The sequence below is a fragment of the Ovis aries genome, chromosome 4, assembly GCF_016772045.2.
Source record: "Ovis aries strain OAR_USU_Benz2616 breed Rambouillet chromosome 4, ARS-UI_Ramb_v3.0, whole genome shotgun sequence".
Lineage (NCBI taxonomy): Eukaryota > Metazoa > Chordata > Mammalia > Artiodactyla > Bovidae > Ovis > Ovis aries.
Window position 1 is genome coordinate 70159318 of NC_056057.1, and position 22691 is coordinate 70182008.

At 44.0% G+C, this 22691-nt stretch overlaps 1 long non-coding RNA gene across 1 annotated transcript; it reads left to right on the forward strand.

Annotated features, from left to right (window-relative positions):
* The first annotated feature begins 3 nt into the window (after nt 1-3).
* Nucleotides 4-7466, forward strand: LOC132659740 (uncharacterized). Its single transcript, XR_009600496.1, has 2 exons — nt 4-2838; nt 2933-7466. It is a non-coding gene; the product is annotated as an uncharacterized LOC132659740 (long non-coding RNA).
* Nucleotides 7467-22691: the final 15225 nt, after the last annotated feature.

Sequence of the window (22691 nt, forward strand, 5' to 3'; positions counted from 1 at the left end):
CCTTGGAGTTTTTGTGTCTTCCTAACCTTTTTGGTGAACAGTCAAATGACCTAACAGATTGGTGTTGTCAACTAATGGGGAGAGGATGGGACGAGGGGAAGAGAGGGCAGGTCAAAAGGAACTGAGTGTGAACTGGCCAGTGGGCAGCCCCCATCCTCTCCTCTGCCTGCATCCTTAATGAGTCTTTGTTTTCTGGTTCGTGGGTGCTATAGGAATTTGGTCTGCAATAGATGTAATTATGTCCCAATAGGCAGCACAGTTGCCTTTTTTCCCCATCACAGCCCCTGGAAATACTCCAGGCCATATACTTAGACACCAGATTTAGCAAAAGTACTGCTACTTTAATTATTTTTCTGGTGATCAAAAATTCCAGGCATTATTGTAAGTGTTAGGGCTCCAGTGATGAGCAAAACATAAAATCCTTCCCTTCTACACCATAAATTCTAGTGTCTCTTAGGTGTATATGTGAGGAGGTGTGAGAGACAAGAAATGAATGTGTATGTCAGGTGATAATAAGGACTAAAAGAAAAAATAAAGCTGGGTGAGGGAGATGGATGGGGAGTGTAGAGGTACCTTATTAGGCAGGTAAGGGGAGTGTGGCCTTTGAGCAGAGATAGGAAGGAAGCAAGAGAGCAAGCCATACAGATATCTGGGAAAAGAACATTGTAGGCACAGGAAACAGAAAGTGCAAAGGCCCTGAGTTAGGACAGCATAAGATACATGAGGACTAAGGAGGCCAGAATTGTGAAGTGTCATAGACTGAGAGAAACCAGATCGTGTAGGACCTTAGAAGATATGTTGGGATGGTAGCTTTTATTCTGAGTGAAGCGTAGCATGTCAGTTAGCAAAAGTGAAAGGTAACCAATACACTGCCACCCCCAAGGTTAGTGGTTTAACAAGCATTTATTATTTTTTAAGGTTCTCAAGGTGGGCAATGTTATTCTTCCGACTGGGCTAACTCATTTGGAGCTGGCAGCTGTGGTTTGGTCTCATGTAGCAGGGACGGCTGGAATGATTGAGGCTTCTTTCCACATAGTCACTTATCCTTTGGGAAGATCCAGGTTTGTTGACCTTGTGGCAGAAAGTTCCCAGCGGCAACATACGACAAGTCCCAGAGAGCAAGCATTTTTCAAGCCTCTGCTTGCTTTATGGCTGTATTGTGCCATTGGTTAAAGCAGGTCACCTAGCGAAGCCCTGAGTCAATATGGGAGGGCTTGCATAAGATGTGGACACAGAGAAGGGGGCAGTACGGGACCATTTTGCAAATGGCTAATATCACAGCCAGCACATGAAAGATTTTGGTTTAGAGGGATCCCTCTGGCTGTGGTGTGGAGAATAGACTATTGGGAAAAGGGTGCAAGCAAGGAGACCAGGTAGGCAATGGTAATAATCCAGGTGAGAAATGATGGTGGCTGGGACCAGAATGATGAAGCTGGAAGAGGCAAGAAGTGGTCAGATTCTAAACATAAAGATGGATGGGGAGAGAGAAAAGGAGTCAAGAACAATCCAAGGTTGGTGGAGAAGGTGGAAGAAAGGCGTGACCATGTACTATGAGAGCAAGATTGTGGGAGAAGAATTTAGGGAGGATTGGGAGAGGTATAGGAGAAAAAATCAGGAGTTTATGATAGACATCTAGGTGGATAAAAAGCAGGTCCAAGGTCCGAGCCCCATCTTACTCTAGGTTTTAATGGTTGGAACATGAGGCAGAACCAGCAGATGAGACTGAGTGACCAGTAAGGTAGGGAAAAAAATGGGAGCAGTGTCCCAGAAGCCAAATGAAGACTCACTATAAGGAGAGAATGCGCATTTGTATCAAAAGCTACTGACAAGTTGAGTAATGTAAGGGATGAGAATTAGTCATTTGAATTTGGTAAAATAGAAGTCACTGTTGACTCTGACAAGTGTTTTGGTGGAGTGTTAGAAATAAGATTGGGAATGAGAAGAGAGAAATGAATGGAGACAGATTTCAAGTTTTGCTGTGGAAAGAAAACAGACAAATGGGATAAATACTGGTAGGGAACATGGGGTCAAAGGAAGTTTCATTATATTTTTAGGATGGGAGGTGTTATAGGGTTATGCTGATGGAGGTGAAATGATCACAGAGGGGTAAAGTAATAATGCAAAAAAGGATACTTGCTAAGTGATGTCTTTGAGTAGTGAGAGGAGAAAGGTAGAGGCATGGATGGAGCTTTGAAAACTAAAAACCAGCATAAAAATCATGTGTCAAACTGCCAGCATCGTATATGAAGGATAGAGTAGTACTGCAGTTAAATACTGCGATTAAATATAATTAAAAATTATACTTTTATTTTTTCAACAGAATAAATATTAGTGCTGGCAAGGACTTCAGTGACCTATAAGCGTTACCTGTATCAGTCACCCTCCTGATCATCAGCTTTCTTATCTACAAAGTTATCATCAACAGTGTAGCTTAGTATTAAGTGCTCTTTTGGAAACTTGAAACAAAACGTGAGTCAAGGACAATTGCAAGTGTTAACGAGGATGTGGAGGAAGTAGAACCCTCCTAACATTGCTGCCAGGACTGTAAAACGGTGCATCCACTTTGGAAAATGGTTTGGCAGTTCCTTGAAAGGTTAAACATGGAGTTACCACATGATCCAGCGATTCTACTCCTAGAAAGTGCTCAAGAAAAGTTAAAATATACACCTCCATAAAAACCTGTACATGAATGTTTGTAGCAACAGTATTCATAATATACAAAAAGTGGAAGTAATCCAAAGATCCCTCAACTGACAATTGCAGAAACACATCGTGGTGTATCCATACTGTGGAAGACTGGCCATGAAGAGGATGGGGAGGCTGAGAAACCTTGCTCAGGTATTCCATAAATACCTCAAATTCAGTGTATCACACCTGAGCTCCACATCCTCCCCTGTTGACTTGCTGCTTCTCCTTGTCCCTGTCTATCCAGGTTCCCAGGAAGCATCCCTGAGGCTCTCTCCTCCACCCATTCTCCAAAGCAGATTCTAAATCTCTCATCCATGCTTCACACCCTCATGGATTCCTGTCTAGAATACTTTGGTTTCTTTGTGGTTACTTCTTTTTTCCCCAAGAACTTCACAGAGGTATAATTTATGTACAATAAAATTTGCTCATTTTAAATGTACAATTTAGTGACCTTTAGTCGGCAGTGGCACCACACTCCAGTACTTTTGCCTGGAAAATCCCATGGGTGGAGGAGCCTGGTAGCTGCAGTCCATGGGGTCACTGGGAGTTGGACACGACTGAGCGACTTCACTTTCACTTTTCATTTTCATGCATTGGAGAAAGAAATGGCAACCCACTCCAGTGTTCTTGCCTGGAGAATCCCAGGGATGGGGGAACCTGTTGGGCTGCCGTCTATGGGGTCGCACAGAGTCGGACACGACTGAAGCGACTTAGCAGCAGTCATCACCACAATCCATCCAGCTTTCCATCACCACCACCCCCAAATCTCATTTTGTCACTTGCCAGTCTCCCTCCCCTAACCCCCAAAACTCTAAGCAACCACTCATCTTTCTGACTCTGTAGACTTGTAGCTGCTTATTAGCCACCAATCTGGTTCTTCCCCAATTTGTTTTTTCCCCCACTGCAGAAGTGGAAGGCTAAAATTCCCCTGCGTAATTAACCTTTTGTGGCTCAGCTGGTAAAGAATCCGCCTGCAATTTGGGAGACCTGGGTTTGATCCCTGGGTTGGGAAGATCCCCTGTAGAAGGGAAAGGCTACCCACTCCAGTGTCCTGGGCTGGAGAATTCCATGGACCGTAGAGTCTATGGGGTCACAAAGAGTCAGAACTGAGTGACTATCACTTTCGCTTTCACGTTAACACCTTTTAGCCTCAAATGCAGCCTGAACCCCTTGGTGTGGTATTCAGGCCTTTCATCCTCTGGCTCCTGTCTTACTTCCCCAACACTGTTGCCCTTTGTTTCCTCTACGGCACCCTGTGGGCCCCAGCTTGTGAACCACAGCACTTGCCGGTTCCCGAGCATGCCATGTTTCTCACACCTCAGGACCTTTGCACATGCTGCTTCCTTCACCTGAAATACCCTTCTCCTACACTCCTGACCCACTGGCTCAGGCCCCGTATCATCTAAAAGGCCTTCTTTGGCCACCTCAAGCTGAGTCATTTCCCCTGTTTCTATAGCTCTTTGTTGATTCAGCCTACATCATAGCACTTTCCTCTTACATTATGTTTGCTGGTTTGCTCAGCTGTTTTCTAAACAGAATGTTAGCTCTTTGAGGGCACAGAGTGCATCCTATTCAGCTCTGAGTCCCTGTGTTGAGGTCAGCACCTGGCATCAAATAAGAGCTCAGTAGAAGACTGAGTGAGCGGAAGCAGCGGCATTGCATTTGTGTTAGGTTAACTATGATCTGCATGAACTTTTTCCTGATTCTTCCTTGGCGGATCAAGTTTATTTTCCTTTGGGTTATAAATGATGCAGTTTGTTAGACACTTGCAGAGTGTGGAACTTTTACAAAGTTTTCTTAGTCAAAAGGTTAGCTTATGATGTTTGACCTAAGAACTTCTGCAATCAAAATATGCATTTTTGGTAGCAAGCTTTAGTCTGACGTTAACGTACTTTAAACATCAACTTGCAAGCAGATGAAGCATGCACATATTCCACCTTATGGCGTACAGCGGTTCCAAATGTGATCTTTTTTTATCACACAGCCTAGACCTTGAGGCATAAGGTGAATTTCATAATAACACAGGTTTGATTTATTCAATGGAGCCTTGAAGAGTTAGGTATTTCAGAGACTCTTGCTACCCTAGTGATCTGAAACCATGATGAGAGAACATATGCAAGGCCGCCGCTGGGTCCGTATTTAAGGAAACCCCAAATGGTCTGGGTCTACCCTTGGCCAAGCTTCTTACTGCAGGGATTTTGATCTTGATTTGTTTTCTGAGCGCTCTGAAATGCGTGTGATCTATCCACTTCCTATGGGGGTTGGGGAAGAAAGGGCAGAGAATGGGGTTGCATTATCCACGTGCATAAATCCTACCCAGGCTACTGTCAGAAGCCTGCTGCTGCTCAGGGAAACTTCACAGGTTACCACCAGCCTCAGCCAGAGTAACTACCCCCTTGAGCATTCTCAAACGGCCAACCAATGGGGAGTTGTCTGCCTGAGTGGGGTTTTTAGCCATCCTTCAGTTCAATTCAAGCGGTAGCTTAAAGACATCATAGAGATTTGTAACGTTCCATGCAAGGTGTCAGGCCCATAAACCAGCATGTCTATCGCGCCAGTGCGCACTGGGAATCATCTCTCGTCAGTGGCAGAGAGATTGAAGATGACCTTTTACTATTTAATTGTATTCATCATTTAATAATTCAAGAATACCTAAAAGGGATGATGACTTCTTCATTCAGGCTAGAATTCAACTCTTGGAGAACATTAATAGGAAAATAAAGTAAAGCCGAAGCACTTTTCAAGCAGCCTGTAGGGAGTGCCTAAGTATATTGTTTCCCAAAGTTGCCCCTGGCTGGCAGACAGGAGACCTGGGTCAGCATTCACCTGTCCAGCATCATGGATCAGTTTCCTTCTCTTTAAAACGAGGGCATTGCACTGATCTCCAGGATTTGTTTTAGCTCTAAATTTCTGATTCCTCTTAGTTAAGGGTTTAGGAAAATGTAAGTCACGTGCTTCTGACAGGTTTTGGACTCTGTCTGGTCACGGATTATTTATTGCTCATATAGGCATCTTATTTATTAGGGTTTTTTTTATAGCTGGGAATAGATTCAGAGATCAATACATTTTTATTAATGATAGTCCGTCATGCCTGGTAAAGAGATGGCAAGAGAGCTCGTCTAGAATGAGCCCCTTGAATAAACCTGACACACTGAGCTTAGCTCTGAGCTGCGTTTTGGCAGGCCTCTCTGTAAAATAATGACATTGGCAGAGGGAAACACTATGGAAACCTTCCTCACAGCCAGACTCATAAAATCAAAGGGCAGATTTGGGGTGTGTTTCTCAGCCTTGGCTGTATATGTAAATCCCATGACTTTTTGAGTGTAGCATTTTATCTTCAAAAGGACAAAATTTGGCATTTGCTGTGGTCATTAAAAATGATAAATGCCTAAAATGCTTGAGAGTTGGGATTTTTGTAGGTTAGAACAAATATTGTTTCAGGACCAGACGGTACCCTACAATAGAAAACTTCTCACTGAAGTTGTCACATCGGAAAATAAAAAATCCTCCATTATTTTCCCTATAAGTCAGAGGATATTGGGCATAATTGTTGCCACTTCTCCTTATAAAAATGAATGGTCTGGGCCTTTTGAAGGTAGATGATGACTCCTGACTCCATGAAGAGATAGCTTTGTGCCCTGAAATGGTTAACTCGCCTCCAGATGGTGCTTCTCAGCCCCTCTGAGCACAGCTCAGATGATATCAAATTCACTGTTCTTTCACATTTGTTTTGTGCCTGTTGCATTCAATTTTCATTCCATTTATGGCTGGAACTTGAAATATTCTATGGTAATTTTAGACAATTTGAAGCCTTTCTCTAGAAGTTTCACATTTGAGTTCCAATCGCAGAGACCTTAAAGAGCAAATGTAGCTTTCATTCCCCTCTCCTCCTTTTAATGACCTTAACCCTGACCCCAAGCCTGCTCTCTATAAGTGCCAAACATGATTCATTCTCTTTGCTTGATTTAGTTTTGCCTCTTTAATGAGCCAAGATGACTAGGGAGACCTGATAGCTTATTTGTGCTAATGTAAGTATGCTCTACTAGTTAACTCCTAACTCATTTATTTGTCTTTTACTCTTGCCTAAAATTGACCCTGTGTCTCAGAGATGAAAAGTCCATATTTTAGACAAGGGAGATGCAAACAGTTAACGTTAACAAGCCAGTCAAGAGACAGACATTATCCAGGAATGAAAGACAAAGCAAACTGCTCAAGAAGGGGAGAGTCTTTGTATTCTGTGCCTCTGCACACAAATATGTGTACCATGTTACAGGTAACAGTGCAAACGTTCATTAAGAACATAGTTTATTGTGCAGTTATACCCTAATGCGCTATTTCTCAGAACCAGTTTCCTCTTCTGAGTTGTAGGAGTCATAATGTCTTCAATAAAAATTTTCGTGCTTGAAGCTTTGCTGTATGAATGTCTTATTTCTCCAGCCTCTCTAATGTAATTTCTGATTCTGTCTGTGTGTGCAGGAATTTTTTTGACATGGTGTTTAATGTATGCTGATTTTTTTTTTTTTCAATATTGCAGTGGCAGACTTGGGCCATCAAGGACGCTTAGAAAGTGATAAGCACGAACAGACTTTTAAAGAGATTTACGACGGTTTAGTTTCTCTGTTGTCTGCCTCTCCACTTTCAGCTCAACTCATTTGGGTTGGTTGGGGTCTGACCGTGGGGTTCTGACAATGTGTTTTTATCCTTGTGAATTTATGCTTGCTTCAGTGTCAAAAAAAAAAAAAAAACACTCCACTATTAAAAACTGATATGACTTTGAACAGTGGCTTGATCTCTGATTATGGCCTCTCCTAGCCATCCCATTTAATTTCTCGCTGGTCCAACTAGTGGCGTTAAAAGCTGCCCCTTCTGAGGTTGCCTGTTCCCTGAGTTGCACTGCACTCATAGCAGTTTAGTCTGGCCCCTTTTATAGGTCAGTGACACCCTTGAGCTTGTATACCCGTGTCACCACAAATCTTAAAAGATGCAATTTTCTTGGCAGCTTCATCCTCCTAAGATGAATTGGAGAGTGGGAGTGAAGGACAAGGCTCTAATCTCCGTGTTAGGACCAAGAAGGGCAGACACGCCTGTCCTCCCCCTCATGGGCCCCAGGGAGACTGCGGGCTTGAAGGACTCTCTGAAAGAGGGGTTTCTGCAGTGCTGCTACTCACATGCTGGCATTTTTGGTTTTTGAAAACAGTCTATTCTCTTCTCTATCTGGTTGTGCTTCTCCTGGAACAGTACCGATGGCATCCCTCATCCATGGTACAGCTTGGTGTGCTTGTTCTCTTTGGAAGAAATAAAATGAAAACTTCAAAGAAAATTCTTCTCAAGGCAGTCAAAGAGTTATCTAATCTCCAGCTCTTTAGAGTTGGGGAATCTTTTTCTTATGTTAGCCCTGTTATGCCAGATGGTTTCCTCTTAAAAAAAAAAAAAAAGAAATCATAAATGAATTCTGCATGGTCAGGTATTGTCATCTTTGCGGAGAATTTTCTTTGCCTAATGTCCTATCTGATGGGCCATTCTATGTATTATATGCTACATAATCTCCACAAATGTATACTGTGGTCCATAAAACTGCCATACTGTTTTCAGAAACGAGTAATTCACAAAGTAAACCTGAGACAGTGCTGTTAATAAACACAAATTGCAAACAAGAAGGTAGTAAGTGGAAATAATGCACTCATTTAAGAGTAATAAAGCCTTTGATCTTACTTTGAAGGAAAAAGTCTATGTTTAAACTCCCCATTCAGGGACAGCCAGATGCCCATAAAGAGCAGTGCTTTGCTTTGATAGAAAATCAGTGAGGCCTGTCTAGCAGGTCTGGTTTGTAAACAGATTAGTTAAGGGCTCATCAGGACTGATTTGCATAGGATTCAGCAAGCCCCAGTCACTTTTTCAACCTTAATGAGCAATGCTGTTTCCAGGTTGGAAATTACACCATTTTTTTAAAGCTAGAAATCTTAGGTAATTACTTTGTGGGAAAGGGAAAGAATATTCATATAAAGTGAACACTTTCTGTCCACAGCTAATGGGGAAACGATGACCTAAGACTTGTTTTGCTTGCTCTAAATGAAGGGTATAATGAAGGACGTAGGTTATGAGTTTAAAATTAGGTTACAAAAAGGTTTTCCTCCCTTTCTATGTTATTTGAGAGGTAAAGGAGGATTAATCTGAATGATCACAGAAAAGGTAACATTGGACTGCAGACTCAGACCACAGATATTTACCTACCAATGTTTCTGGAGGACCTCCTTGGAGCCAGGCTGTATTCTTTGGACCAGGCTTCCCTCCACCAGTGCTCAAGGCAGACAAAAGCCCTGACCCCATGGAGCCTACCTTCCAGAGCCTACCATTATGGAGATATGGGAACAGTAGAGGAAAAAATTGGGCCAGTTTAAGCGCACGTTCTAAATAAAATCTGCTAGTTAGCAGCCCTCCGCTTGAGAGGTGGGCAAGACTGATACTCCCAGAAAGAAAAGATCCTCTGATCAGTATAACTGCACTTTTGGTTTTCAGAATAATAAGTAGTTACCTTGCTATCAGTAATCAAGTATATCTTTTGGAGTGAAGAAATTGTCAAAAGAAAACCTTTGCTCACTCTGATCCTTGAATAGATAACAAATGGGCAGCTCAGTAGAGACAAAGGATAACTTGGAAAATAAACAGTCCCTAAAGAAAATGAAATGATATTGAAAGTTTTCACCTGTGACCTTCCAAAAAGGCAGTGAATTGATGGTGGGCAGTGGTCTATTTCTTTGGCTTGCAGCAGCATCCTTATGTTTATGAAAGATGCTTTTTAAGTATTGTAAACATTGGCGACACTAACTTGCTTAGTTGGGAACTTGAGTTTAAATAATAACCTTCAGCCTTTGTGTCTGGCCTTGTCAAGGCCAAGGACCTCAGCCTTACCCTGCTTCCTAATCAGCACACTCCTATAAATGTCACCTTGGAGACATTCCACTCTGAAAAAAAAAAAAAATGGTCCAGCTCTGGTAAGTGTTAGAAGAGAGGCCGGGGACAATTTCATACTGACTTGGCCAGGACTCCAGGTCCTGTCCAGCTAATTCAGATGGATGGAGGGTGTAAAGGGAGGCCATGCCCTCTGTTTCTCCAGATGGGTTTGATTAGGCTGAGGAGGAAGAGAAGGTCTTGTTGAGGTGCCTGCTTGTGAAGACTGCTAGGGAGAGGGTTGCAAGGCAATCCAACTGAGGCCAAGCAAGACACCTGTACTCAGGAAAGCTGGCTCGCGTGCATTCTGTATCTCTCAAGGGAACATATACAGGGCCTTGGAAGGCCTTGCGGTTCCCCCATTCTGGCACCCTCATCCCCCATACACACCCCCACAGTATTCCTTCATAGGAAGAGTCCCCTTCCAGCCTGCCCCTTTCTACATTTCTCTCATCTTCCACATGGGAATATACCTGACAGCCCCTTCCAGGCAGGTGTGCTTGTCTGAGAGTAACCCTCTATGTGAGTACTGATAAGAAGGCTCCAGAAACCTGCTTTTCAGGAGTCTGGGCAATACCTGCATCCTAGATGCCCCACAGTGGGAAGCCAGGCTGTTCCCCTTCCTTCTCCCCCTCTCCCTATAGACGTCACTCTCCAGTTCACTTCTTCCCAGCTCAGGCCAGCCTGAGGCAGACCAGCGCGGCTAGTGCCAGAGCAGACGTCCAGATGGAGCTCCACATGGGCAAGAGCCTCGGTTGTCACGTGTGTCCCAAGCATCCAGTGCGGTGCCTGGCACACAGTATAGACTCACTAAATACTGTATCTGTAGGGAGAATGAATGAATAAATGAGCAAAGTGCTGAGATACCAGTTTTCTGTTAAAGCACCCCAATTTTCATTAGTAATACTCTGACATTCCCCTTTGTTTGGCTCACCAGGAACAGAGCTGAAGCCAAAGCTCCCATGGGCTCTGCTGTTGTGGGCTCTGAGCAGGAGCGATTGGAGGGAAGGGACTGGCTGCAGTGAGGCTGGTTTGCCCGGTTTCTGGAAGCCTCGGGGTACTGTATGGGTGCTGCCCCATGCCCAGCTCCAGAAGCTCTCCTGAGTTCAAAACAACACTTAGCCCCTGTTTTTAAGGGCCCCAAGGCCAATTCTACGGCATCAGGAAAAGCCCCTCTAAACAGCCAGTTACACATGTAAAGCCACTAGCATAGGCTCTGACCTATAGCAGATACTTGGTCAATGTCCCAGAGTGACTTGTGTCTGGATGCTGGCAGGTGAGCACTTCCACTAGACTCATAGGCCCATTAGTTTGAAATGCTGCTTGGCTAATCACCAAGCTTAGGGGACACGGAAACTCATTGTAGCAGAAAGTCAGAAGCTTTGCTTCGTCTCTTTTTCCTGGGTTCACATACATGACTGAAATAGGTTTAAAACCCCATCTTTATTTTACAAACTTATAATCTAACTTTTGAAAATAATGATGAAAGCTATCCTTCACTCCACTCATCTTCTGCACCTTTTAACACAGCAACAGTGAGGCAGGGTAGTTGGGCCATAAAGAGATCAGGCCTGAGTTTGAATCCTTGCTTTACTATCTCCTAGTGTGTGGCCTCGGAGAAGGCAATGGCACCCCACTCCAGTACTCTTGCCTGGAAAATCCCATGGACGGAGGAGCCTAGTGGGCTGCAGTCCATGGGGTTGCTAAGAGTTGGACACAACTGAGCGATTTCACTCTCACTTTTCACTTTCCTGCATTGGAGAAGGAAATGGCAACCCACTCCAGTGTTCTTGCCTGGAGAATCCCAGGGACGGAGGAGCCTGGTGGGCTGCCATCTATGGGGTCGCACAGAGTCAGACACGACTGAAGCGACTTAGCAGCAGCAGCAGCAGCAGCAGCAGTGTATGGCCTTGGAAAGGTGACAGCCTCCCTCAGTCTCCATTTTCTCATCTTAAAATAGGGATGATAATAGTACCTACCTCATGGGGGTGTTGAAAGGCTTTAAAAAGGCAAGATATGTACAGTGCATGGCACAGCGCTTTCACAGAGTAGGTGCTTTGAGCCAGTCGTTTCATTCCTAGGAATGCATCTTAAAGAGACAATGAAACATTTGTTTCAGCACATAGAGATATAAGCATACCCCTTCATCTTAGCTTGTTTCATAGAATTGACAAGTCATTCAGTGCCTTGTCTGTACCATTGTCTTCCTCAGGCTCTTTCCAGTCAAGCTTTGCCAGGCCTAGAGTCAGCTGGTAAAGAGGTTTGGCTTTGGAGATGCAAGAAAGGTGTGAAGAGCTACCACAGAACTATAGGAACCTCTGAATGTTCCCTGCTGCTGCTGCTAAGTCGCTTCAGTTGTGTCTGACTCTGTGCGACCCCATAGATGGCAGCCCACCAGGCTCCCCTGTCCCTGGGAATCTCCAGGCAAGAACACTGGAGTGGGTTGCCATTTCCTTCTCCAATGCGTGAAAGTGAAGTTGCTTAGTCATGTCCGACCCTCAGCAACCCCATGGACTGCAGCCTTCCAGGCTCCTCCATCCATGGGATTTTCCAGGCAAGAGTACTGGAGTGGGATGCCATTGCCTTCTCCACTGAATGTTCCCTACATCTGTTAAATTGTGAATAGAGGCACAGCACAGCCAGTGAAGATTATCCATCCATCTTTGCTTCTAGCTACCTATTATAAGCCTCCTAGTTACTGGAGAGGAAGTGCAAATGACTGTATTTAGGCAGACAAATATGATCCTAGAGTAAATGATAGAGCTATGGAAACTAAAACAGAACTACTGTGTGGAGGCAGGAAAAGACAGGAGTCAGGAATAGGGGAGAAGAGAGCAGTAAAGAGAGGGCTGCCTTTATCTGGCATGGTACCTAGGAAGGGGAAGAACAGTGGCCTTGGAGTATGGCAGACTTATACTGGAACACCAGCATTGCCAACAATTAGCATGTTAACATTTCTAGAGTTCGTTTTCTTAACTTTGTAATGGAAAAGCAGTTCAGAGGGCTTTGGGGAGAAATAAATGAGATGAAAGAGTATCTATAAAGCATCTGACCCATGGAAGATAGTCAATACGATTCAGCTCCATTTTCAAATATTTGGTCCAGTTGTCTCCTCAGGAAAACTGTGTAGTGTACAAGGTGCATTGATTTCAGATCCAGAGAACATGATCAATGTAACATCTTTAAAATTATTTTATGTCCCAGATGTGAAAGGTCTGGTTTATATAGTTTGTATACTTTTTCATTATCTTAGTGAAATTTTAAAGCATTTACCCTTGTACCAACCTTATCGATTAAAGACCCTGTTATTGATTGATTCAACGAGTTGGTTGAGTAGTGAAGAAGTAGATTAGTAAGGCCAAGAGAAGTAGTTTAAAAATGTGAAAAGTGGTGCTTAAGCCTCCAATACGCACTTGTGTTTATCGTCATGGTGAGGTGTGTTCACATGTACATGTACTGATTGGCTGACAGAGGGCTTTGAAGTTTACTCAAAATCCAACTAAAAAGGCTACTCAGATTAGGGATGGGGGATGGCATAAAGCCTGCTTTTACCCAAACGTCCCATGCAGATAAGCACCAGGATACAGGGAGAATAAGAAACGATCCTCTCAGCTTGAGTCTTCTGTTTTACTTCGTTCTGTCCAGAGTAGTTGCTTAAGTAATTTACAGTTTGGAAAGCTGTGATCACTCTACCTGAAGCGCTAAAAGTTCATGGCGAGGCTCCAGCTTATCACAGGCAGTAAATGCTCACAAACCGTAATGGACTAAAAGACCCCTTGCCCAAGATTCTCACCCAGATGATAATACCACTGAGGCAAAGCCCTCCTTCTCCCCCCTTCAGATAAGTAAGTGTGTAGTCTACTGGATAGTTTTAGAGCTCACATATTTATATTATGCTTTTTGATTTCATTAAACCAGCTCTAAGGCTGGCTTTCATATTTTCAGTAACGTACCCCTTTTCTTCCCTGTACTTCCCATCTCGCTATTAACTCCTGCTCCAGTGGGGCTTTCTGGTGTTTGAAGAGGATGTGCAGTTTAATCCACCTTGCAGTTAAAACAGGAAAATATGTACACGGAAAATGAAGTTTGCATTCAATCAAGAATTAACCTTCTAATTTCAATAGCGACACACACATCCCAGACTTAGCATCAGTGGAAAGCAACATTGTTGGAAATGAGGCAGCAGGAAGTTACTTGCTGAGTTTAGACCATATAAGCCTCTTTGTTTTCTTGGCTTGTGGGATCTTAGTTCCTTAACCAGGGATTGAACCCAGGTCGTCGTCAGTGAAAGCACGGAGTCCTAACCACTCTTAGAATGATTACCAACTTCCATCATACTACCTTCTGGTGAACTCTAACAGTTTCTTGTAAGTGTCATAAAAATTATTCAAAACCAATCCATTTAGCAAAATGATGGAATTTATTGATGCCAGAGAACAGATTTATTTAAAAACCTAAGACTTCTGTTTTTTTTTTAAAAAAAATGATTGCTTCAAATATTATAGTGTACCGAAAACTCAGAGGCCCTTGGTCCTGTAGACCATCTATATCCACTCTATTTCAAAATGCAATAGAACGGAAAAGGAGGGCTAGAAAGTATCAGTGACTTTGCCTTTTTACAGGATGGAAATCTGTCTCTGTTGACCTTGATTTAGGTTTTTCTTTCTTCTCAAGTAAGTAACAACAGTTACCTGTCATCTCGTTCTTGTGGACCTGGGACCAGCAGGAATGGCATCACCTGGGAGCAGAAGCCCAGCCCCAGCCCAGAGCTGCTGAATCAGAATCTGTACAGGATCCCCAGAGGATTCCTTTCACATTCAGGTCTGAGAAAAGCTGGTGTCTGAGTAGGACTCAGCTCATGCTATGTTAGGGGATACTGTGGTTAGGATGTAATTAGTAGGTTTTTAGTTTGAGGAGGTATTCTTTGGGAGTGAAAAACAGACTTCAGAAGCAGAGGATTTACTGATGGGATATACATGGACCTAAGCTGCTGACTCATAACTTTGTCTTCCTCTTTGCCCGTAATAGTCCCTCCCACATTCTTTGTTCCATCATCACATCTTTTCAACTTCAGCTCATATTGGTGCCTAATTTCCTCTATATTTGCCAGATCAAATTCTCAAGAACTAGAATCTGATTAGCCGAGTTCAGTGTTTTGCTCCCAGCCACCCATAAGTCACTGGCCATTCTATGGACTGGACTCTTGGATCAGCTTGATGGGAGCAAGTCATTTAAATAAAGGCTGCCTCTTGCCTGGCAGGCAAGGAGAGAGACCTGAGAGGTGGGCTCCTGACCACCCATCAATCTAATCACAGCTTTTAAGAAACACGAAATTCTGAATGCACCTATCTGCTTCCCAAGGCAAATGTCAGCTTGAGCCAAGATGATAAAAAAACCTTTCCTAAATTCATCTATTGCCAGACCTATTCTAGGTCAGGAAAGAGGCGAAGATGAGTATGAGAAACTGAACATTAATTTTAAGATCTTCTGTGGGCCAATTCATTTTAGAGACATGTCATGATAAGGTACAGAACTATGTGCGTGGGAGCCTGGTGAGAGACAGTCCCACTGACTTGAGATTTGCTGGGTGCTTATTCAGAGGACAGGCCACCTCCTTACAGCTCTTCAAAGAGCCTAATAGCCTAGCTGACTTTATGAAGCCCTGAAGAGATTGCTGGAGAAAATTTTAATGTTTAAAAATTATTACTGAAGGATTTGAAATCTTTAAGAATTCCAGGAACTTGAGTATTCCAAGAAAAATTGTAAATCTCAGAACCAATATATCAGCCATCTGAGGACCAAAAACTAATAACCCCTTTGACGCTGTAACAGGGTAACCAGACCTCATGGAAGCCCAGTAGCCTTGTTTTACAGGCACTCCCTGGAGCTGGTTACAGGCTCCATAAACGAAGATGATTCTTTCTGCAAGGGCATTTCTCTGCTTGTTGGGCCGCTCTTTTCTCCCAGCTTCTCCCTCCTGGCTCCGTCCGGACCATGGTGGCAGTGGGACTGATCCTGCTTCCTGTGCGTTTTCCCTTCAACCTGTTCCACCCATGTTTGTCCCTGAGGCCTTCCTGGAGCGTAGCCCCAACTTGGACCTGACCCGCTCAGCCTTCAGAGTTGCCAGGCAGCCGCAGGCGCTTCAGTCGCCCCAGGCCAGCCTCGGCCCCACCACTGCTCACCTGACTGCAGCCCCTGTCATTCTGAAGGGCCTCCCGCCCCCTCCTCCCCCCTCCCCCCCTCCTCCCCAGTCCTTGCGTAGAATCTCCTCTGATCTCCATCCACACGAATGCCATCCCCTTTCCAAACAGGTCTCCCATGCTGCCCCTTCAAGCTCCTTCTCTTCATTCTCTTCTCAGCAGCTATGACTCTCACACATTACTTTCCTTTTGGGTTTTGAGGATTTTAAATTTTTAACCTGAAAATGACATTCCTTTCCTGTTGAATCAGAAATCCCTTGTGGGTGGGCACATTGAACCTCACAGGGAGAGTGCATGGTAGGAAACCAGAGGGATAGAGTAAGGCCGATAGCATCTGGACTCTGATTTCCGTCTGAATTCACACTCCTGGTAGACTTGCTCTCTGTGGTTTGCGTGACCTTTGAACAGGCTTTACTGGCCTCTCCCAGCTTCAGCTTCCAGATCTGTCAAGACAAGAACTGTACACATCTCACAGGCTCGCTGGAGGATTGCTTCTGAAGCGATGAGTCTCGAGCACCTCCCACACCATCAGCTACTGCTCTGGTGGTTATGGGAGGTGCTCAGCAGGCCCTGGTGGTGACAGGAAGTGCTCAGTAAATGCCAGGCCCCGGGCATCTGTGGGACTGGGATGCCTGAGGGCTGGGGTTCTTGCCAATTGCCTTCATCTGCTCCTCTGTCGAGGCTTTTATAAGCACTGCTAACAGGCAGGAGGATGTCTGGGTTTGAGTTTCACCTCCTCCTCAACCCCTCACCTTCTGGAGGAGGTGCTAATGAGCAGTGAAATGACCACCAGGTGGGCTGGGAGGGAGGCGGAGGAGGATGCGGCCAAGGAGCTTGGATATCCTTCTGCTGGATGCTGGGCTTTGGAATCCGTGAGGCCTGAAAGGCATCCCTCCCAGAACCCCACACTGAGTCCTATTTGGCACGAAGAGGAGAATAACTGCAGAGTCAGAGCAGTGGTTCTGGTTCCGGAGGAGTTCTGGGAAGGAGCCCAAATGGGGCCTCTTTCTGTCTGGCCCTGCGAGGAAGCTCCCAGCCCCCAGCCTCCACCTCAGGCATCGTGGCGTTGTAATAGCTGCTCTTTCTGTCGAGCAGATACTATTTTTATTGATCCCCTTCTTGACAGAAATATTAAGCCACAGAATGTTCCTGGCAGGTGGCAGCCTGAGTGCCACTGGCGGTGCACGGACTCGCGTCTTCTGTTCCAGGGCCCTGGCCAGAGCAGGCAGGCCCAGAACTGGCAGCTTCCCAGAGACCCAGGAAGCCAGTGAACTTGCTCTGTGTGGGAGTTAGAGTGGAATAGGCTGGGCGCCAGGGAGCCTTCCCTTCCCCTCTGTGGTTGGGGGCTGCGGGCGAGTTCCAGGTCTTGAAGGAACTGGTCTTCCCAGGGACAGAGAGATAGTGGCTCTCAACACTGCTGCACTTGAGAGCCACCCCAGGGAGGTTTTTTTTAAAACAAACAAACAAACATAGATGCCCAGACCTGATCTCCAGGGTTTCTTATTGACTTGGTCCTGGGGTGGGCCCTGGGCAACCACATTTTTAAAAAATTCCCCCAGGTGATCCTGATTCGGCCTGGCTAGAGACCTATGATCAGAAATGATCAGTGAGGTCACTGTATTATATGAAAGAGCACAGGCCTCGGGGTCCAGCAGATGTGGGGATCCCCCTAGACCACTGATTAGGCACTGGCCCATCATGAAGAGGCCCAGTCTTGCAGGTTTTCGATTTCTTAAATCAGGAAATGGGTGGTAGTGGTGTTGCTCACCCTCCCTTGAAAACTGGTTCTGGTTCTGGAGGAGTTCTGGGAAGGAGCCCAAATGGGGCCTCTTGTATAGTTAATTGAGGGAAGGTGTGAGTAGCTTTGGGACCTTAGCAAAGTATTTCTTTCCCTGTATTTGTAGGCCTACTCTTTACAAATAATAGTGTATTCACTTTACATAAGCTATAAAACTTGCATACACCGTGGTCTATACTTTACTCTGTTAGGGTTCCACTGACATTAAATCAGAGATTCTTGATGGGGGCGGGGGGACAGAAACATGCTCCCTCACGAAGACACATGAGAAAGGGGGTGGGGAAGGAGGCATAGTACACTCTGGAAAAATAGGAAATGGGCTCGATGCCAAGAGACACTTATGGGCTCTGTTTTCCATGTCACCTAAGTGGCTTTACAGTAGGCAGAGAGTATGCCTGACCTCTTCTGTGGCGGGAGATGCTGTGCCTTCCCAGGCTGTAGGCTATACAAAATGCTTGAAAAGATAAGTGTGGGACAATGTTATTCACACCTCTACTTTGCTAGATGTGGAAAATATGAGAGACCCCTGGAGAACAATCTCACAAGTCTGTGCTCTTAATGCTCTACACTAGGGTTAGTAAACTACCATCTATTGGCAGGAAGCCTGTTTATTCTACGGCCAGTGAACTAAGAATGATTTTTGCATCTTAAACACACACGTACAGAATATGCAACAGAAACTTTTTGTGGCCTGCAAAGCCCGACTGTCTGACTGTTTGCAGAATAGTTTGCTACCCCTGCCCTACACAATACTGCTTCTGTAACTACCCTGGCCAGACTAATGCCAAGTAGATGAATCTGACTTATTTTAACATTTTCTGTAAATATTGGATTTGATAGGGCTAGTGTGTTGCAGATTGGATTCCCCAGGAAGCAGAGTCTGAGAGGGAATTTGATGAAAAGGATGTTCATTAAGGAATGCCTTTGATATCATCACCTGTTGAAAATGGGAGAGAATAGATAGAGGGAGAAGCCAAGCTGTGAGGCAGACCTGGCAATAGACTCAGCCAGTTCCACAGGCGCTCTGGATGTAGAATATCCCCTTAGAGCGTTCCCAAGTTGGGCTGAGATGTCTGGGCCTTTATTCTCCTGCAAGAGTCAGTTATTGGGTATCAGCCACATGGGAGGGGTCAGAACTTGGGCAGGCAGCTCTCTGGAGCTGAGGGCATCCCTGAAGGAACTGACAACTGAAGGCTGCCTTCCAGCCACTGGAACTGAGGATCTTCTGATGACGGTGGCTTTGGGAGGTGCACTACAGTGTCCACGGCATAGGGCAAACATTCTAGGGCCTTGATGGCAGAATTGTTACAGGTGGGAGTGATTTTTCTAACCTCTTTATACCCTGAAGTACTTAGCATAGGGTCTTGCAAGTAGTATATATTCACTGAGGGGATGGGTCAATGCTTGGATGCAATGAATTTTGTAAGTTTAAGCATAACGACCTTGTCTTCTAGTTCTTTGGCCTTCCTTTTTGGTTCTTTTCTGCTCCCTCTACCCTCCCCTGACCCAGTGCATTTTAACTTTTAAAATCACCTAGTAATAAAATGCTGAGAACAGAGATGTTTAAAAATATGTGTTGGATGAATAAAAAAATGAATCAATTACAGAACAGAATTTTACATCTAAAATAACTTAAAGTTCTGAGTATTCTAGTGTATTTCATTATAATTTTATTTTTCATGAAACTCTTCCAAAGTCTCTATTTTTAAAAATTTAAATCTTTATTAAGAAGTAATTTTTGCTTGTAAAAAAAGAAAACAAAGTACATAAAATAAGTCCTCCCTTTCTAATTATATTAACAGCATGTTTTGTGTTCTTACAAATTTTTAAAATGTGTATATGATTACTTATATATAGATGTGTTTATTTGTCTAAAAATGGAATTATCATATACATATAATGTATATATATGTGCTATTTTTCCCCAAAAAGCATATGACAGATATCTTAAGGTTATTTACTAAAGACTGCTGTTTCTTTAGAAAATGCAATGTCCTAGTCATATATGCAGCCCCAAGAATTCAACAAAGGTGATTTGAATTGAATTCTATTTCTAAAGTCTGATCCCCCAGAGCCTTTATTTCTTTTGATCCCCTGGCTTTGGAAGCTTGGTTAGGATGGGGAAAGAACTATTAAAAACTTGCCTGAGGGAGGGGGTGTAGAAGTGTTGCTAAAATCCTCTTTGAGCCATGGTGGGGGCTGGTACTCACATGAGCAGCGGAGTCTGGCAGATCTTCCTTGCATAAAAAGATGAGGGAATTTTGATAGGAGTAGGATGGATCCCTCCCTGCCAGGCTTAGAAACCCCCAATTGCCTAGGGAGTTCCCTAGGGGCTCAGAATGGTTAAGATTCTGAGCCTTCATTGCCCTGGCCCCAGATCATTCTCTGCCCAGGGAGCTGGCATCCCGTGAACTGCACGGCATGGCAAAAAAAAAAAAAAAAAAAAAAAAAAAACCCTCCGGTTCTCTAAAAAGCATGAATTCTATGGCACTCATCTGTCCATCAGTGTCCAAAAGTTACTAACTGAGGCAAGCTTTGTGGAGCATAGAAAACCCACTGTTTCTGAAGCTTCCTTGAGAAGCCAGAAACCATGAAGTTCTATGCCCTGAGGTCCTTGACACCACTGCATTCACCTCCCTAGACCCACTTCTGTTCATCAGGAGCCCTGGAGAGAGAGGCAAGGTTATAGAATGCCACCTCATCCTCTCTCCTTTCTGAAGGCTATTCTTCAAATTAGCTCAAACAGGAAATTAATAACTCTTATAGACTTGACCTTTGAAAAAGAAACGTTAGATTCTCTTTCCAGTAGCTGGGAAACTGATCACTAGCAACAGAAGTGTGTGTGTGTGTCTGTGTGTGTGTGTGTGTGTGACTCAAAAGAAGGGTCAGTAGCTTCAGCTCTCACCAATACAAGTGAGGGGACAAAAGGCAAATTAAAATGTTATCTTGTTTACTGGGACCGTAGATCTGACTCAATACAAGCTTTCACCCCTTGACCAAAATTAGACCTTAGCAGGGAAAATGCAGTATGGTCTTTACTCAGGAAGACATCAGGTTTCATTCTCTCTTGGGCCTTGGTTTGCCAGGCAATAGGCAATATCATGGGGCTTCCTAGGTGGCTCAGTGGTAAAGAATCTGCCTGTGATGAGGGAGACATAAAAGATGTGGGTTCGATCACTGAGTTGGGAAGATCTCCTGGAGGAGGGCATGGCAACCCACTCCAGTATTCTTGCCTGGAAAGTCCCATGGACAGAGAAGCCTGGCAGGCTACAGTCCATAGGGTCTCAAACAGTCAGACACAACTGAAGCAACTGAGCATGCGTGCGCATGCACACACACACACACACACACACACACGCGCAATATCAAGCATCAGTCTCTAACTAATAAAATCGGTGGAAGGTAGATGAACCACAGAGAATCCTTGAATGGCTATATACCCCTAAATTTACCCCAGGCAGAAGTGATTCTGCAGTTTTGTCGGTAATTCTTTTGCTATTCAAAGAACAGCTAATTCAATGATAATAGAGTGAAAATATAAAATAGCTTTAGACTTTTATAAATCAAAGATGTATATTGTATGATTAAAAGTAAAATTTGCCATTAATTTAAAGTTTGTTTTTCTACTTAAAAAATAGCCTGAATAACTTTCCCTGTCATTAAATATTATATGTAATATTTTTAATGGCTGTAGACTAGTCCGTTGTATAGCTGCTGTATAATTTATTTAACTATTTTCCTATTGTTAGACACTTGGATTATTTCCAAATTTTAGAAGTAATAAATACTTCTAATGAGCATTCTTCATACATAATTTTTCTCTGAGGATATATTCCTAGAGGTATAATTGGTAGGTCAAAGGCCCAGTGAAATTTAAAGTTTTTTGATTCTTATTACTAAGCTGCCTTCCATTAAGGCTGTATCTAGTTGCTTTTTAATTGACCAGTATAAGAGCACTGAGACTACATAAACAAGGGTTTTTAACAGGTCTGTGAAAGCTTGAAGCTTGCTGCCCATGCTGCTGTGGTCACATCTGGAGAATTATGCCCAACAGTTCAGGACTGTGTGGAATTCACAGAAGGGAAATAGTCTGATGAGTTTGTATTAGTCTGGGGAAGCTTCGTGGAGCAGGTGAGGCTTAAGGGAGGCCTTGAAAGCAGGTAATCAACTGGCCCAGAGGTCAAGGAAACAACTGATGTAAAGCAGAGGCCCACCTGTCCCCAATAGGGAGCTGTCGCATGGTTGCTGGAGGAGAAAATGCGCTTCACGCTTCCAAGAGGAGCAGGACCAGGCTGGCTTTAATGGCTGGGTACAATGCAGCCAGCCCATGTTCCTAGATAAAATGGATACCAAGATCGGGACTCCAGAGTAAGGCAAAGACTTCATGCAAGGGACATGTCTATCTCTTCATTTGACCTCCACACTTGATGATTCCTCAGAAATGGAAAGAAATTGGGGCTTTTCTCCTTTTCATTATATTAGGGGGGAGAAACACAAAAAAATCCACCAACCCTGCCGATTTGCTAGATATTCTTGGAAGGATAATAAAAGTGAAACTTTCTTCCTCTTTCAGCAGAATGGAATTAGACTCACCTTGTTACAGATTGTGCTGCTACCAATTAAAAAGAGAGGGAAAAACTCTGCTGAAACATTCTCCACTTTGCAGCTGCTTTTATTTAATCCATGTAGTTTAAAATCTCCAAGGACCTTAAACTAAATCGACCACCAGATACTGAAAAATAAAACAAACTGTTAATTAGAGGGATTGCAAAGAATGTCTTTCCTTTGGTTTAGGAAAGTGGAGAGGATGTTGGATGAGAGCCCCTTCAAAGGTGAGGGAGAAAGATGTTTAGGGAATCTTTCTTTCTCTCCAGGGATTCCAAAGCAAAGATTTGTAAAGACTCTGCAAATAGCCTGGACAGCATTGGCTCTTGTTAAAACAGGTAAGGACCTCATTAGAGATTGATGAAAGGACGCAGTTTCCCCACTGGGAGAAGGTACAAGGAAGCCTGAGCATGGACCCAAGCAGGACTCGCCTGGTGGAGACGACCACCTGC